Source organism: Rhopilema esculentum, chromosome 16 (assembly GCF_057945365.1).
Source record: "Rhopilema esculentum isolate cy_ngs chromosome 16, ASM5794536v1, whole genome shotgun sequence".
NCBI lineage: Eukaryota > Metazoa > Cnidaria > Scyphozoa > Rhizostomeae > Rhizostomatidae > Rhopilema > Rhopilema esculentum.
Window position 1 is genome coordinate 4,725,268 of NC_142830.1, and position 16,965 is coordinate 4,742,232.

The 16,965-nt window shown below is 36.1% G+C and overlaps 1 long non-coding RNA gene across 1 annotated transcript; it reads right to left on the reverse strand.

The window, feature by feature from the left end:
- Positions 1-6,480: 6,480 nt before the first annotated feature.
- Positions 6,481-16,956, reverse strand: LOC135682715 (uncharacterized). Its single transcript, XR_010515715.2, has 3 exons — positions 16,848-16,956; positions 11,712-11,782; positions 6,481-11,419 (listed from the first exon to the last, which is right to left on the reverse strand). It is a non-coding gene; the product is annotated as an uncharacterized LOC135682715 (long non-coding RNA).
- Positions 16,957-16,965: the final 9 nt, after the last annotated feature.

The following is a 16,965-nucleotide window of genomic DNA, read 5'->3' on the forward strand; positions in this document are numbered from 1 at the left end:
TTCTTATTGTAATGAGAAAATAAAGGGAAATGATACGAAAATCAATCGGATAGACCTCCACATAAATATAGAGGTTGTATTACAAAGAGCCACTCTGCATCCTCTTTTCTATTTACTTGTAACAAGATAGGACAGAGCACAGATGGAATCAAATACTTTCTAAAACAATACACCAATGCAAAGGATGAGTATTCAAGCTTTCAAGCGCCAATGGTTGTCAACAAAACCTCGTCTTTTGAGACAACGAAGAAAAACATATCTCAAGAAGAGTAAAAAACCAAGAAAAAAACAAAGTTAGAGATCTATTTGTGGAAATTTTCTTAAATTAAACATTTTTTAAAGCGGACACCTTTTAAAGCAGACAACCAACAGATCTTTTGATTGAACAGGGAAAACCCCCTTACATCGGAAAGTTCCTCAAAACTAATACCTTCTTTCATCGGACACCTTCTCTTATTGAAAACCCCAACGTGAACGCCTTTCTACATCAAACACCTTCTCAAAAAGGACACCTTCTTAAATCGTACACCTACCTACTGCGGACACCTATCCAGAGCGCACTTTACTTACAGCGGACACCTTTTTAAAGCCAATACATTTTTACAGCGTAAAACTCCTAATCGGATACTTTTATACAGCGTAAAACTCCTAAAAATCCTTAATCGCCAACATACAAACCGTAATTTCCCAAACTTGCTATGCAGTCAAAGCAGCGTTGTAGAGGAGGCCTCCAGGTACCGGACACCTCTCTACAAAAGACAGCAACACTGGTACTAGTTAGTTGTTGCTACCCACACAATACTATATCGACATTTGAATCTCCTCAGAAATCTCTCAAACAATGCCTTTATCCAAAACGTTACCAAGATCTGGTTATAAGTTTTTAGTTCTTTTATAGAAAAGGTAGACCTATACAAGCAAAAGCTAAGACTTTTGGCCAGCAACTATGTTTGGATTCATAGGAGGGGGAAAAATAGCCCAAACCATTGCGAAAGACTTCATATTTTCACAAATAATAGAGACCTCGAATGTTTTAGCCAGTGCAATAACTGAAGAAAACTTGTCTAAATGGACGGATATTGGCTCTCATGGAACAAGAGACAACTGTAGGGTTGTACAAGAATGTGACGTAGTGTTTAAAAATTGTTAATTTAATTTGTATATTTTGCAAACAACCAAATTAGACAAGTTACGGTATTGTACCTTAAAATTATATTCGATTTAAAATAAGATTACAAGTGAGATCGTTAAGATGTGTTACCATCTACATGCTGCTTATGTAGAAGATAACTGATTTTGAACTTTAAATAAAATATATGAGAAAAATGCCTTGAGTAGAATCACAACTCGAGCAAAAGTAACATTCAATCCAAATACTTGATTACGATTCATACTGTATTTACTGGGAGTTTAAACGTGCATGCCCTGATAATTTTGATAACAGATCAACTCTTTTGAGAAAAGTAAAGACAGAAGCAAAATGATGCGACCAAAAGTTGCCATGGAAGAGATTCCAAAAGGATTAGGTAGAATAAAAAGGCCTCTCTTCCAATAGCCATTTCGAGGCATGGGTATTATTTCAATCAATTCGGCAGACAACCGTCCGTTTTGTGAGATAAACATTAATTGGTGAATAAGTGATCAATGAACTGAATTATAAGCACTTGTGTATCGAAAATGCAGTACAAAGGCTCCATTTGCTTAGAAAGGCGCCAGGATGAATGAAACTATAGCCGAAGTTGGCATGAACGTAGACACAGGGGCTTGGTCTTAATCCGGCAACAACTGTTCCATGACATTCAGGATAGCAAGGGTATAAACATTTAGCATTTAAATCTACCTTAATGTCAGTACTAATCCATAGGAACCATGGAGAAGAACAAAAAATCAATGAATGACTGATTATCTAAGGCACGTGGTGACTTGAGACAACAGATAGAGAGAGCATTACAATGTTTCCTGTTCTAAGATTAAAATGTGACTGGTCACAGGAAAGATAACACCAGTCGATTTGCCTAACTCATTGACGATGCCATAGTCTTAAATACAGGTATTAAATGCAAGTCTAAACGCTAGAAAGTATCATCTATTTACCAGAGTCCAGAAAAGTTGTTGACCTTCCTCCAGACAAAAACATCTCAGAAGGCAAACCTTGCTCGCAAAACAATATAAAATAGGTGTGGCTTGGGTGTGTCATATGAGCTTCTATTGTTTTTCGTGGACCTTCCTCCGGTCAGTGGCCGTGAGACCGTAATGTTTTCCTGACTCTGCTATTTACTCTCTCTTTGAATGTACCATTAACACGGTTCTACTTACATTTTACCGTTCTAATTACCATTTACGGATAGAAATGGCAAGTTGACCATTGAGCTAGAATGCACTCTTGTCTAATCCCTAAGTTTAAAGCAGCACAAAAATCTATATCTGTTGGCCTTTTCGATGGGGGTAGAAATTGGAGACTGCTCTTTAAAAAAGTGAGAAGAAAAGGGGCGTAAAAGAGCACTGTTTGAGCTGCTCTTGCCAAGTGAGTCTAGTCGCCAGCACCCGTGCACACATTCTGCACGGGTTACCCCCTTCTACATTGGTCACCTCGCAGTATAAAGTATAGACAAACCAATAAGGGATACAATAGCTTTTGCCTCTAAAATTCGCCAGCTTGTTCGGAGAATAAATAGCTCTGCCTAACGCGCTTGTGGTTGGCTATAGAAACAATAGATTATTGTTTTATACAGACGAATTTCATACTGGTGGTTAGATCATGTTTGAAAGTTCAGAACAAATAAAGGTGAATTCTGGGCGCCAATACAAAAACGGTTATCCAAGACACATAAAACCTTTAGGTTATCAGCTTCCATGTAGAAGTAGATTGACGTAGGAGTGTGGCTTGGGAACCTTTAGATTCAATAAAAATAGTCGTTTGGGAAGCTCTATTTCAGGCTTTCGGCATTCGAGTTTGCAAAGATAGCAAGCAGAAGCATCCACTGGTTACATTGCTTCTTTTTTCGATAATTCCTCGAATTGTTATAAAACGAAGTAACCAAATGACTGAAAACGACAAGCATTAAAGGTAAATGGTGTTTGATAAAAGTGTAAGAAATGTAGAAAAGTAGTGGGGACGATGCGGCCCGATTTGACAGTAAAAGTGATTAAATGCGCTAACAAGTACATTATTGAGTTAACCTCAAGCTAGAAAGAGGACTATTTCCACCGCATATCAAGTGATAAAAAAGTTACTATTTGTGGAGAAAGATCCAACAAACCATGTCAAGTTGCGGTAATGCTTTGAAACAGTTTTATTTGAAAAGGTGTGCCACAGAGAGCAAGTCAAAAATATAGTTCCAAAGAGAGAATCTAGATTTAGTGTATGCAAAAAGCTATAAAAGGTTATCTTAAAAGAGGAATCGAATAAGACAATGCAAGATTGGCTAAGATCCTTGTTTCATTTAACTCTATATAGACTTACTTTTTTATAAGAAATTTGCAGAAACGAGTGATGGGCAATCACAAAAACTGACAAATTTCAATACTTGAAGCGAAAAAGAAACAATTTAATTTAGAAAAGAAGGGAAAATTTAGTAATCTATTGAAATCCAACAAAATGATTGGCTGGTTGGCATAAAATATGCACAAAAAGAATGAAAATATAATTCCATTTTCTTAATACAACATTAGAACGGAAGCGAATCTTTTCCCAAAAATGTAACGGGCATTTGAAAACAACAGAAATATCGACAATTGTCTTTGTTTTCAGCTGCAAGTTTCTGCCAGGAGATTTCCTAGCATTGGAAAATTAATGATAGGACCCGAATGTCATATTAATGACATAAAAAATAAGAAAGGCCCTCGTTGATAACAGCACTCCGTCTGTTGAAGTGGTTATCCTGTCTAAATATTGTTCTCATTTATTTATTATTTATTATCATTATTATTATTATTATCATAAACTCTTAAGAAACAATGTATTGAAATTTCAAAGGGGTCAAGAAACTGGAGTGCTCAACGTCAACTCATGTTTCTTACAAAAATGAGTGCAATATAGTCATGTAATTATAATATTTATTTCCTTATTTAGTATTAAGTTTGTGAAATGAAGGGATTGGTGTTTAAAGAATTTGAAACCAACTTCTCCAGGTAAGTAAATGTTCTAGGAGAAAGGCAATTGACAAGGAGCAGCAAGTTGAGTTAGGCATGCATTGCTTTAGTGGCAAGATGCTTGTGAAAGGTCTGTCGCCTCGGCCATTATGTCATTTATTCAGACAAAAAATTAGAGATTAATTATCAATGTAGTTCAGCGTGTTGTACGTCGATGAATAACGGAAAAAAATTTTACCAATTGAAAATGACTTTGTAAATTTGAAAGAAATATCAGAACTTATTTTTCAGACAAAAAATTAGAGATTAATTATCAATGTAGTTCAGCGTGTTGTACGTCGATGAATAACGGAAAAAAATTTTACCAATTGAAAATGACTTTGTAAATTTGAAAGAAATATCAGAACTTATTTTTGTGTATCAGAACTTATTTCAGAACTTATGTATCAAATGTACAAAGTCCTTATTTAATTGTATTAAGATCTTAGAGATGTAGGAGATCTATCTAGTCAGTTGTATCTTGGATAATGCTTGTTACGTCAAGGTTACGTCAAGGTTACGTCAAGATTACGTCAAGGTTACGTCAAGGTTACGTCAAGGTTACGTCGAAGTTTCGTCAATTGTCATGCATTAATTAGTCGTATTTAAGCATGCAAAGAATATGAAGATGCAGGAAAGAAGAAAAACAGATTGTATCGCTGTATAAGACTAATAACTCTGTCAAAATAAATACCATTTTACAAATCAAGTCGAAAGAGACATTTATCATTTTTTCTAAGATCCTTATAAGGTCTGGTAATTTGTAACGCGAATAAATGTAGACCTTTACTTGTTTCTTCATTTTTATAAAAATGAAGAAAGTTGGACCAAATGTTGAGCCTTGAGAGACACCCGTGACTGAAGTATTTTGATAAAAAAAAAAGGAGAGAGCTTGCAGTTAACAAATCACCAGATTTGTAATCAAATGCTTAGGACAAGTCTGTTGAAACTGCACCCAAGATATAGTCATATCCAATTTACTCATCGGAGGTCTTCAGATTAGTCTTATCAGAACATGCTGTGGGCTATACATTTCTCTATGAGCTGCAGTGAAAGTCTAAAGAGACTTAATGAGCCGGGACAGCAACTGTTTCTTTATAACTTTCACAAACATTTTTGAAAATGATTTTTTTTTGTAAGAAATGACGAAAATTACAAAATATGAGATATTCCTTTCAAAATATTTTTAGTTATCATTAAAAGAATGAAGAAGATCATGTTTCGATAAAAGTGAGGGGAAAATTGCCCTCAACTATCATCGTGCCGCCATTGTAGTAGCCTACTAAAAGAATCCTTTTGTAACTAAAAAAAGGAAGTCAGTACAGTAATGAATGAAAAAAGACTATCTTACAAATTCGATCGCTTCCCACGAGACGATAATGATGTTTTAGAAAAAGGATCTGTTGTTTGGGGAGAAAATGTTGTGCAGGGTTTGGTGCTTGCATCGTTTACATGTTATTTGAAACTGATTTGCGAATAACAAACTTTACTTTTGACCACTTAGTTTAAAGGTGAAATAGGTGCGCCAAAGCATTAAAAACCGTTAAATGGGCTCAAATGTGTTGATGAAGACGTGAGAAAAGAAAATGGGCAGGGTTATAAAACGTAGAAAGAATGAATAAACAACTGCTAGCATGCAGTGACGTATATGTTGAGCATGAGGCCTTTGTCTGCCAACAAATAGATATAATTTGAATCAAATACACCTAAGTCAAACTGCTATGTATGCACAGGACAATGGGCTGAGAGAACGTGTCTGAAGAGGTGGTGGCCATCCATGCTTTGGACGCTCCCGCTGTCCATCCAGCATAGAGTGGGAACTGACATACAACACAATAATGGGCATGAAAGAGGGAACAAGGAAGGAGCTGACGACAAAAGCTCAACAAGATGTAGGTCAAGTCAAATTTGCTCACTAAGAGGCCATTCCCCTGAATGTTCCCAAGATTGGCCATAACTTTAAAATTAAAAATGCCACTGGCTCCTTCTCTTAAATGACTATATTGGATTATTCTGGAATCATATGGCTTTAATGCTTAAATGATGACTGATGAGCACACAGTTCTCTCCGGGGAACTGCCCCAAGGTCGCATTTCTCCCTACCCAAGCATACGTTAAATATACTGAGTTTTACTGAGTTCGCACCCGATTTGAATACATAATTCACAGAGAGCACAAGAACTACCCTTAAAAATCTTGTTACAATGCGAATATTGTTAAGTTATACAACAAAGCAGATGATCTCAACATACCTTTCTAAAAAATGTTCCAGATTGTACCAGTTCTTAGGGCACCAGATTTTATGTTTTCTTAGGGTATCACTTCTTTCTTGCAAGCCCTACAAATAGAAAATGTGAGATCTATCTGTAGTAATTCATACAAGAGATGCTCTTTGGACATTATGGGAAGATGCAACGGTGTACTCCTTCTTTTGAAGTAACAAGATCTATTGGGTCGGTGTTCACGTTCTTAACACAGCGACTTCAGGTAAAACTAAGTATAGAGGCCATACTGTAACAAAGATAAGAATGGCTCGAATTTTTTTAGAAAAAACTATTTGCAATATCTTCTTATGTTTTCTAAAACCAATTACAAAATGATTATCTAGCTACGTCCCAAAACCAAAGTTACGCCCAAAAACAAAAATTACGGCTACAGACGTCCGATTGTAGTCTTTTTGTTTGATTGCTTTCACGGAAATTCAAATTGCAAACAACAAAAAGTCGAAACTCTACATAATATTTAGGAATCATCACTTTCCAAAAGCTGTTTATTTGAAAAAAAATCATTGATTGTTGGTGATTCGGTATCATTTCTTGGCATGACAATTGTAAGAGCTGCGAACATGCCTTGGATTGTACTGCGTCGTATTGCCGACGTCAAGGAAGACTTTTCTAGCCATTCAGTTCACGTGAGTCGTCTTGATATAAATGTGTACTTCTTGAATAGGAAAAAAAGTATATTGCCTTCTCGTGCTTAAAACTCTCGCTTTTATTTTCAATGTTTGATCACGTCCAGAATCTAATATCAAGTTCAACTTTGCAATTTACGTCGTGAGAAATAACCTTTCGAAACATGAAAGTTTGTGTAGCGCTTTTGAGTAAAATACTTTCGAAATAACATTTAAGTATATCAATTGCACTTATTTAGTTTATACATTATACAGGACCTGACCTCGTTTGAGGAGTTCTATTTCAGCAGATAGGAGATAAAAACTGCAAAGGCTTTAAATCCTGCTAAATCAAGAGTATAAAAGAGATTTTTAGGGCGGGGAACATTCGAGCATAACTCACACATTCAGTTTGCTCAGTACCACCCCTTAAAGAAATCATTGCTTTTAAAAATCAAAATCCTTCCTTGATTTGCATCTCTAAAGCGAAGAAGAGGTTTGGGAGGTAACCTCGGTTTGCTAGCCTTCATGTTTTAACCGACTGTTAAGTACTGCAAGCTCGTTAAAGGACTTGACATGTTGAAAAAGGACAAAAAGCGCGCCATGTTGTGAAAACCTCTTGCTGTTCTTACATCATTATACCCCTTTATGGGCGCAAATCAAATCAGGAGTTAAAAGACAGTCGTCTTTGTCTTAACTCGCGGCGCCAAGCAAGCCACTTTTCTGCTACGCAAGCACAGGATCTTGTGTGCTTTATCATTGTTCCACCTTGCCATTTAAATGTTTAAAAGAACCATATAAATTGAAGCGATTTGACAGGAAACACGCGCAAAGTAGCAGAAGTTACGCAACTCCTGTTTCGCCTGTGAACACCTGCGTTTAAAAGAACTTGTGGTTTTGCCTTTCAGTCTTATAATAGAAGTTGAATGGAAAAGGTGGCTCTAAATACCATGCACAGTTCAGGGACGGACTAAATGGGGCAGTGGGGGTGCGATACCCCTAATACTTTTGTGTCATTCAGTCAATTTTATTAGATTCGGTAAAAAGATTTTGTTGGTAGTCAGTAGTAGTTCAAGGACGCCAAGATTTTAATTTATTCTGTTCTCATCTTCTTTATATTACAGTTTAAAACGTAGTAGCGAAAATCGGCAATTCCATCGTTTTTTGGGCACCTTAAAAATGTGGTATGAAAAACAAAATTTTTATCTAACACCCCCAATCCATGTCCCTCTAAAATCTGTCCCTGTTAATATGGTTTTTATTTCATCCAATGCTTAAATCATTGTGCTCATTTAGTGATTGAATAAAAAATAATCACAATGCAGCATAATCTTGGGTCAGTACCTTCATTTATTCTATATGTGAATTCAGATTTGAAGAAAAGTATCTTACCAACCATGCATAAAAGTTCTCTTGTTTTCTCTTTAACTGCAGCATAGAATATATGGTGCAAGAAAAATCGGGGATTGTATTGACACAGGTCGCACGGACAACGGTCGCACGGACAATGGTCGCACGGCCAGAGGTTTTACGGCAAATGATCTATGGCCAAATGAAATTACCACACCTTTTTTTTTTGCTTCAAGAAATGTGTTAAAAGTTTAGTTTATTGTTTGGAGGGAAGATGAAAATTTTCCTGAAATCATGCATTGCATTGAAAGTCCTTGGAGAAAGTTTGGTAAGATCTTTGTCTGTATGCTGTTATTAACTGATAAATTTCGATTCTTAACAGCTACCGTGGCCTTTGGCCCCTGATACAAGAGCATTTTGTGAGTGAATGCACGCACCTAACCATGAAAGATGTCGCAGTTGTATGCCCTACATATGTTGACTCAACCACAAAAATTCAAAGAAACAAGGCTAAAATGAAATAGGATATTAAGATTGCTAGCGACAATGCTTGCTTTGTTGCAGGAAAATCAATTGAAATTGGTTGGTGAGAGGCATTACACAGGCACAGTGGAGAAGGTTGTGCAGCATGAGATGAGTAAAGGATGCCAATCGCAAATAATAACAACTGCTTATTTCTGATTGTTATATTTGAATCAAGGCTAAAAAGACCCGAGCTACCTCTTAACGAAGCCTTAACGTAGTGTCATTTGATCGATTTGAGTTGAGCGATAATAAAACATCAAGTTCTTTTTGGGCTGGGCGACGGTATGATAGAGTGACTTACATTGGCGTTTCCTTAGACGTGATTCTTTGGTTTAAGCGGGTCAAGCAAGCGATTGCTACCTCATATCAGTGCGACATTGATACCTATGACGAAAAAGAAGAAAAGCTGAGAAACCATATTCATAATTGAGCTAGCGCGGTGGTTAGTAACAGGTTATTGACGGTTCTCCATTAAATACCTTGCGATTTGATGTGTAATTCAAGGTGGCAAAGGAAGCTTATTAAACGGGATGGATCGCATATTCTCTTAGGAAGCGGCAATGCCATTGGCTCAACAAAAGTCTGCCGCCTGATTACCTTAGAACCACATTTTATCACAGAACACTGAATCACGCTTTGGTGCATGGAACAAATCTAGGCCGCGGCTTTGGGTTCCATCAGTGACAAATCGGTTGTTAATGGTTCGGATCCGGGGCCACTTAAGGCACGTGTTCGTGCATTATTCAATGGAACGATATGATTCTAATAACGGAACGATCAATTGCTTACCAATGCTTTTCAACAGGCTCAAAAGGAAGTTAGAATATTTGAAAAACCTGGAATTTTTACACCATATACTTACACATAGACAAATAGGAACTAGCTACATGACAAAAACCTTTAAATCTCGTCTATCGCTTAACCAATTTGAGCAACTCTTAGTCTGGACAGATATCTTGAAATATTTTTCCAATATTCGGCATTCCTTTCACATCACTGTTTTCTCTGGCCATTCTTTGTTTCTCTCCTTGACGTCTTTAATTCTTTTCCCTACTACGTACCCTGTAGTTTCGTGCTTTCTTAAAGCTTTACAATCTAGCCTGCAATTTCCTCATTTTATCAAACCAAGTCTCCTTCTTGCAATCACTAAACAAAATCCTTGACATGACCATTAAGAATTTAACAAAATCGTATCAAATTTTGATGCCACATCAAGTTTCAAATTCTTTCAGCGCTTGTCTTCATTACTTCGATTGAAAAATCTAAGGCGAAATTGCAAGAGTTCCAACCATCTTTTGTCCGGCAATGGTTTGTGACCAGCCCTTATAATAGCTGAATCCAAGTAGGTTCAAGTAGATTACCTCTAAATCTCATAAATGTATGTCAAACAGATATGCCAGATTCAACTTAAAGAATAGTTTGTACAATTGAAGATTTTAACCTCAAAATATAGTAGTAAACTTCGTCACTATTGCCATGGCAGGAAAACGATAAGCCTTACTTGCTAGCGTAATTGCAAAAATTCTGGGTCACAAAGACTGAGATATAAATTAAACTTACACATATCACAATATCGTGTTTTAATCTACCCTCGACACTTGGAAAAACTCGATATTATTCATGCGAATTAAGACCTATAATGAGTTGTGACCTAACCTATACTTATTCACCTATTAGAAATTATTTCCCGTAAGTAAGAATTGTGTGCGGTCCTTTTGTCAAGCAGTAAAGACAGGTAATATTCTTCAATTTGATACGAAATCAATGATATATTCATGATTTTTATCAGCTGTGAATACCGAAGCATCAGAAACGATTTTCTGGATTTCCTTTGCTTTGATAACCCAGAAAAAAACAGCCCTTGGTGGCCTATAACACATTTCCATGCATGGCATGATGTGGCAGTCCGCATGCGTTAAAATCAGGTTGACAGAACCTCTTACTTATCAAATTACATGTGAACAAACCCCTAATTTTGGCTGAAGATTTAATGTGGCTGATTATGATTATGACTGAATAAATGTCGAGAGAGGGTGGCTTTCACCAATGTTGACATATGAAGTTAAATCAATGGTGTAACGCCTATAAAAATTGCCAAAGCACAGTACATAGCCTTTTAAGTCGAAAACCTTATCTGAACATCCTTGCACACTCAAAATCTCAGGGTCGCATTACAAAGTATAAAAACTTGTGTGGATATTGAACTGAAGGCTCTTTTCCTCCCAAAGTCATAAGAGTATACAACGATGGACAAAAGCGAAAAAATGACCTATCCAAATGCAGATTGAAAAAGCTTATAAAAAATATTGAATAAGCACATGGATCGTTTCTTTTTAAAGGCATTTTTATTTTACTCTCACTGGGATGAATCAATTTTCAATCAGATCAATAGTGTCTTCACAAACTGCAATAGGGTATGACACTGCATCAAAAGCCAGGTACTAGATTGCACATATTGTTTGATCGAGAGATCTCGCAACTTCTATTTCCATGGACGGCATGGGCCAATCAGCACAAAGGATTCTAAGAACAAAAACGAAACACAACTAAATCTAGACCAATTTTGACCATTTAACATGTTTACCACACTATCAAAAAATTACACGCATCTAGAAAACGAATCTTTGCATGATATTTGCCAAGCTAACCCTTGTACATTGCTATTCAACCTACATTCGCGCCACAGTACGATCTTCAGGGAAAAGGGGGAAGATGCCCTTACACAACCATTTGGCTGATTTAGCTAATTGATATCTCTGCTCTTTGGGGCTCTTCATAATAATAAAATAGTCATCAAAACGTGGTATTTACATACCTTAAATTCAGATTTGATACAGTCTTGGATAGAGGTCTCTCGGCCAATCAAGCCTTGACTGCGATGTTGTCCTGGATAAAGATGAAAATTGATAGACCATTGAATATCCTCATCAAAATTTCAATACCCTAAATAGAAACAAATCAGTTCAGGAGAAACTAACAAACCAACTGTGATCTTCTCGGAAAATCATTATGACTTTTCTTCATAATTTTCGCCACTGGTGGTGTCTTACACGAAGTAAGTTAAGGGATAGCAATTACCTGCTTAAATATGTCAGAAGTTTTGAGATAACGTCTTTCTTGGACTACATTTGGGATAACGCTTTTTATCATTACTTGGATTTAAGACGAGGAGGAAAGCACTGAAATGTGGCCACCAAGTGGGCAAACAAATTTATGATTGAAAAACATATCTGATGGTCAACTGTTATATTCAAATAATGTGATGGAGTGCAAAGCTTGGATTGACATCATTACATTGGGTTTTTAAAGAATATCTGCAAGTTTGGGAAGTGGCTACCAATCCGGTACCCAATTATTTTGTCTACAGGGCAAAAGGAACGAAGTTCAGTTGGTGTCAATTCATTACTCAAGGATTCAATGCTTCTTGCCTAATTTTTGAGACACAAACAGGGACAAAATAGAGAACAACTTGAATAGAAATTCAAACTCCTTCTGTGATTGGCTCATAGAAAACAAACCAAGCATTTATTTTGGTGAGGCAAAACTAAGTCCATTCTCTTTGGTCAGAACAGGTAATTGTCAAAAAAATACAAGAACCTGAAAACGTTAGACATCAGGAAGGGAAAAATTAACGTGAATAACAATCAATGGTCACATATCTGGGGTATGTGCTAGACGGAAATCTCTCTGAAGACTCGATGGCAACTTAGCTGCTTAGAAAAATAAACAGAAAGTCAAACTACTTGGAGAAGCACCTTTGCAGATTGCTCCTAAATGCTCTCATTCAACCTCATTTTGAAAATGCATGCACTTCATGAAAATGCATACACTTTTGAAAATGCATGCATTTCAGAAAAATCCAGTCTGCACAAAACAAATTTATTCATTTTTACTTAAAAAATTAAGTGAAGTTGAAGAGTATATAATATATAACGCCTTGCTCAGAAATGCACTCCATTGAGCATGGGCACCAAAACACACCTTAAAACGGCAGCAAGAGCAACAGAGCCGATGCCAATGGGGGGGTTGGGGCTTTGAGGCACAGCTGTTTGTCGAAAATTCTAAAGGAAGGTCGGAAAATTTTAGGACTCTCTAAAAGTCATGTACCAATGACGGGCTGATGATAGTCTTTCTAGCTCTCCATATTTCATTATTAACAACTTTGCTTTTATACAATTCATTTTATGGTGTATTCAGGATATTTATTTTGGATCATAGAATCCTGTACAAATATCAGTGGAAAGCATGCATGTTTGCAGCCATGAAAAAGAGAGAAAAACTATCGTAAGTTGTCAAAAAAGCCACCAGAACCTTTTGCTGTTGAGGCAATACCTTACCCAATTGGGGTTGGGGGCATATCTCACACAAAAATACCTTAGACTAAGGAATTATTCTAGAAAAGGGCTTATTTGAAGGAAGGGGTTTATTCGAGGACTGTATTAGTTAAAAAAGGTATAAGTTTTTGCATATTTGTGTTATTGATAATAGAATAATTAATTGATAATTGATTAATTAATTGATTCCAAAATCAGATATTTTGGAAAATATGCACATCTTTTCCAAGTTGATATTTTTTATTTCATAATCTTCCCAAGTATGTACTCAAGAATGAAATAGATAGATGAAATAGAACTTTATTTAAAAGTATGGAATAGATTGTCTTGAGCTTTATAGGAGCCCGTTTTATGGAGCACTATCATTCTTTTAAAGCAAGTTCTGATTATACTACATTTAACAGAAATAGCACACTGGTCAAAGCATGCCTTGCCGAGAAATGCACTTTTGAGCACTTAAAGCAAAGCTTAAAATAACCATGGAGATTGATCTAATAAGCACCTGAAATGTAAAATAACACTGCCACAAAGTATTGTTCTAAAATAATGATGATCAAACTTGAACTATTGTCACAAATGACTGCGATGTTATAATTTACAAGATTTGTACAAGCGCTTATACCATTAATCTTTAGATGACAGTTTTTACTCTATTTTATATCTGGCTACTTTCAAGGCCATGTTTATAAAAATACATTTTTCAGGCATCAAAAATACAAACATGTAGAAAAGAATTGAGAGTTGAATCCTATGAAAATGATAAGATATTTAAAAAATCAGCGTTTTTGTTGAGACATAAAATGTTTGACTCATTTTCACTGGAAGAAAACTCAAATTTTTGAAAACTTGTGTGTGAAGTAGATTTTGCCTGTGACCTGTTGACATGATGCTGTATACAAATGAATACCCAGGGCCTAGGAGTGTGGTGCTTTTGGAGCACAATCCCCAATATTGATGCTAAAAGGAGCCAATTGCTACTTTTGCTGCTATTTTTGCAACATTTTGCATTCCTCCCAAAGTTGCTTTCAAGGCAATTTTTTCACAGGTGTGAAATAGAGTGCCTCGAGTTTCTTAGGAGCTCGTTTTATGGAGCACCATAACTTTAAGGGCACACTGGTTAGAGATGTGCCCTATGACACTCTTGAAGAAGAGTTGTGTGATGACCAAATTTGTAATTTCTAACATTCCATGAGACGATGCAAAAGAAAGTCACTCAATGCTTATAGATATGAGATGTTCAATATCTGTGTTGTTGTTTGCTGGTATTGTGTTTGACAAATGTCAAAAATTATCTTGCTGTGTGTTTTATGTTTCAGGGGATCCATAATTTGTTCTCTGTGGCCTTTTTAAGATAGGTATATCAATCACACTTGAATTAGGTAAATTCAAGTAGTTAGCTTACGAAATCTTCAGTTTTCCCAATCCCTCTCAACTATTGCAATGCACTCAACTGTCTGCAGAGTATGGCAGATGCATGCTCAAGGTTAGTGTAGGACTGCATGCCATAAATTGAAATCATATTCCTAATTGGCAATAGCAGTATTATAGAAAACATCTGCTGATAGGTCATATGATAGATATTTGTCCCTTAAAAGAATGTGAAACAAACTGAAATGATTGTGCATGTGTGAGATCTCGCATACTGGCCTCCAGATGCCAAACTCTGTCTAAAGGGTTGTTGTTGGCATGTCTGAAATTTGCACACTTCAAAATTGCATCTATTTGATAGAAAGGTTGTTTTAGATGCAAAAACAAAACAAAAGCCATTTCATCATCATAAAATATTGAATTATAAAAATGGGGATTGTCGTTGTTGGCCAATCTGCAGAGTGTGATGTGTGCACACACAAGATTTTTTCAGAGGCTTGACTAATGCACACAAAACCGTAGGGCTGCACATACATTTTTCTGGGAACAGAAAAAATTTATAGTGCCATGCTTTCTCAAATGATGGAAAACCTTGGTTTCATATCTTCTGTTCTTAAACGTGTTTGCTAAAATATCTAAATTGCTGATGGATTCTTATTTTTGGATTGGATCCAAGAAATACCTGAGGTACATTTGGCAGGAGAAAATGGGGTCAGAGGGTACTCCCCTAGGAAATTTTTTAATGACCAAACCCTTTAGATTGCGGCACGATGGCTCTTGAATCATTTCATATCTCAATATCTTGATTTGATGTTTTGAAATCATGACCTATGCTAATGCTAAGACCATTGATGCTCATCCCAGTTCTCTGAAAACTTCAGCCCAAATTTTATGTCAGTTTGCTAAGCAAGGGCTAGCTCTATTGCAGTTTTTTGGTCCAAATTGAAAATTAATTTCCTTTACTCATACTGAAAACTCACTTTTTGAAATCAACCTTGTTTCTTGATTGAAAATTTCTTTAAATTGTTGCTATTCATTTGGTCTCTTCAGAAAAATCTGACAAACAATTTGTTTTAATTCTAACAAAACATGTTGTAGTTTTATTATCTCTACCTGGGGCTCTCTCTCTCTCGCGATTAGTTAATCTATTTAGAGAGCTCCTCCTAAATCAATCAATCTTAAATACAATCATGTAAATCTTTTCTGTAATCTGTAATTCTAACTTATTTTTGTGTAGTGTGGTACTTTTGTATGTATTTAGGGGGTGTGTATTATATAGAATTATATTAAGGATTGATTGATAATGGTGAAAACTGAAACTGAAACGGAATGGCTGGTCAAGAGGGCAGTTGCCCATTGGTAATAAGATGCACAGAAAAAGAAAATAAGACTTTACAATCTACATAATTAGCTTTATGCTCAGGCATCACTTGCAATATTCTGAATCTGCCTATACTTTCTTTGTTATTGTCTGCAAAGAGCTAGATTTTCATGAAAGGCCAGTAAAGAGATTTGATACTGTGATCTTGTGTATTTAAACTTACTTGAAACTAAGGTTATTTGCACAAGTTTTCAGGTCTTAAATTTGGAACAATAAACTTCTTGAATTATACTATTAGAACTAAATTCTTTGCAGTTAACAAGAATCTAGACAGTTAACAAAAAAGAGACATCAATTGACTCCATAAGGTTCATGGTTACTGAATAGTGTTAATATTGACTGAATGAGATCCCATATTTAAACCCTTCACCACTGTTGCTACCCTTTTAAATGTTTGCCAAGAATAGTCAAAATGCATTAATGATCCCATGCTAAATTATAATCACCTTTCACACAACCTGTCTAGTGTGCACACCTTGTCAGCACTCTTTCACACATGCACACATTTTTTTGTTCTTGCAAACACGAGATCTGTCGAGAACTGCCATACTGATACTCTACAAGACTGGCTGGGTTGTTGGTAGTATTATCTTTTTCGTCATGAAACACCTACCACGAAGGAAGAATTTTCGAAGTTGGGGCATATGTAAGATAAATTGGTTTCTTCACGAGTTTTAATATGCACTTTACCTCTGTTACAGAAAGTGGGGGACATGTAAACGCTTTTGCGCATGTTACATTGTCTATGCGAAAAACGAACACGGGCCTAACTAATAATAGCATTTCGTATGTCTGTATAGTAAGTATTGATATTTCTGGTGTGTTCTTGGATGCCTAAATATCATCAAAATGCATTATGCATACTCACTTTCAGAATCCTTTTGAATCTAAGCTCCAATAAGCTATCTACACTTTCCAAAACTCAAATCGCCTTCTTCGCGCCAAATAAATCGTGTCTCGTTTTCAGAATTTATTGAGAGGAGGTC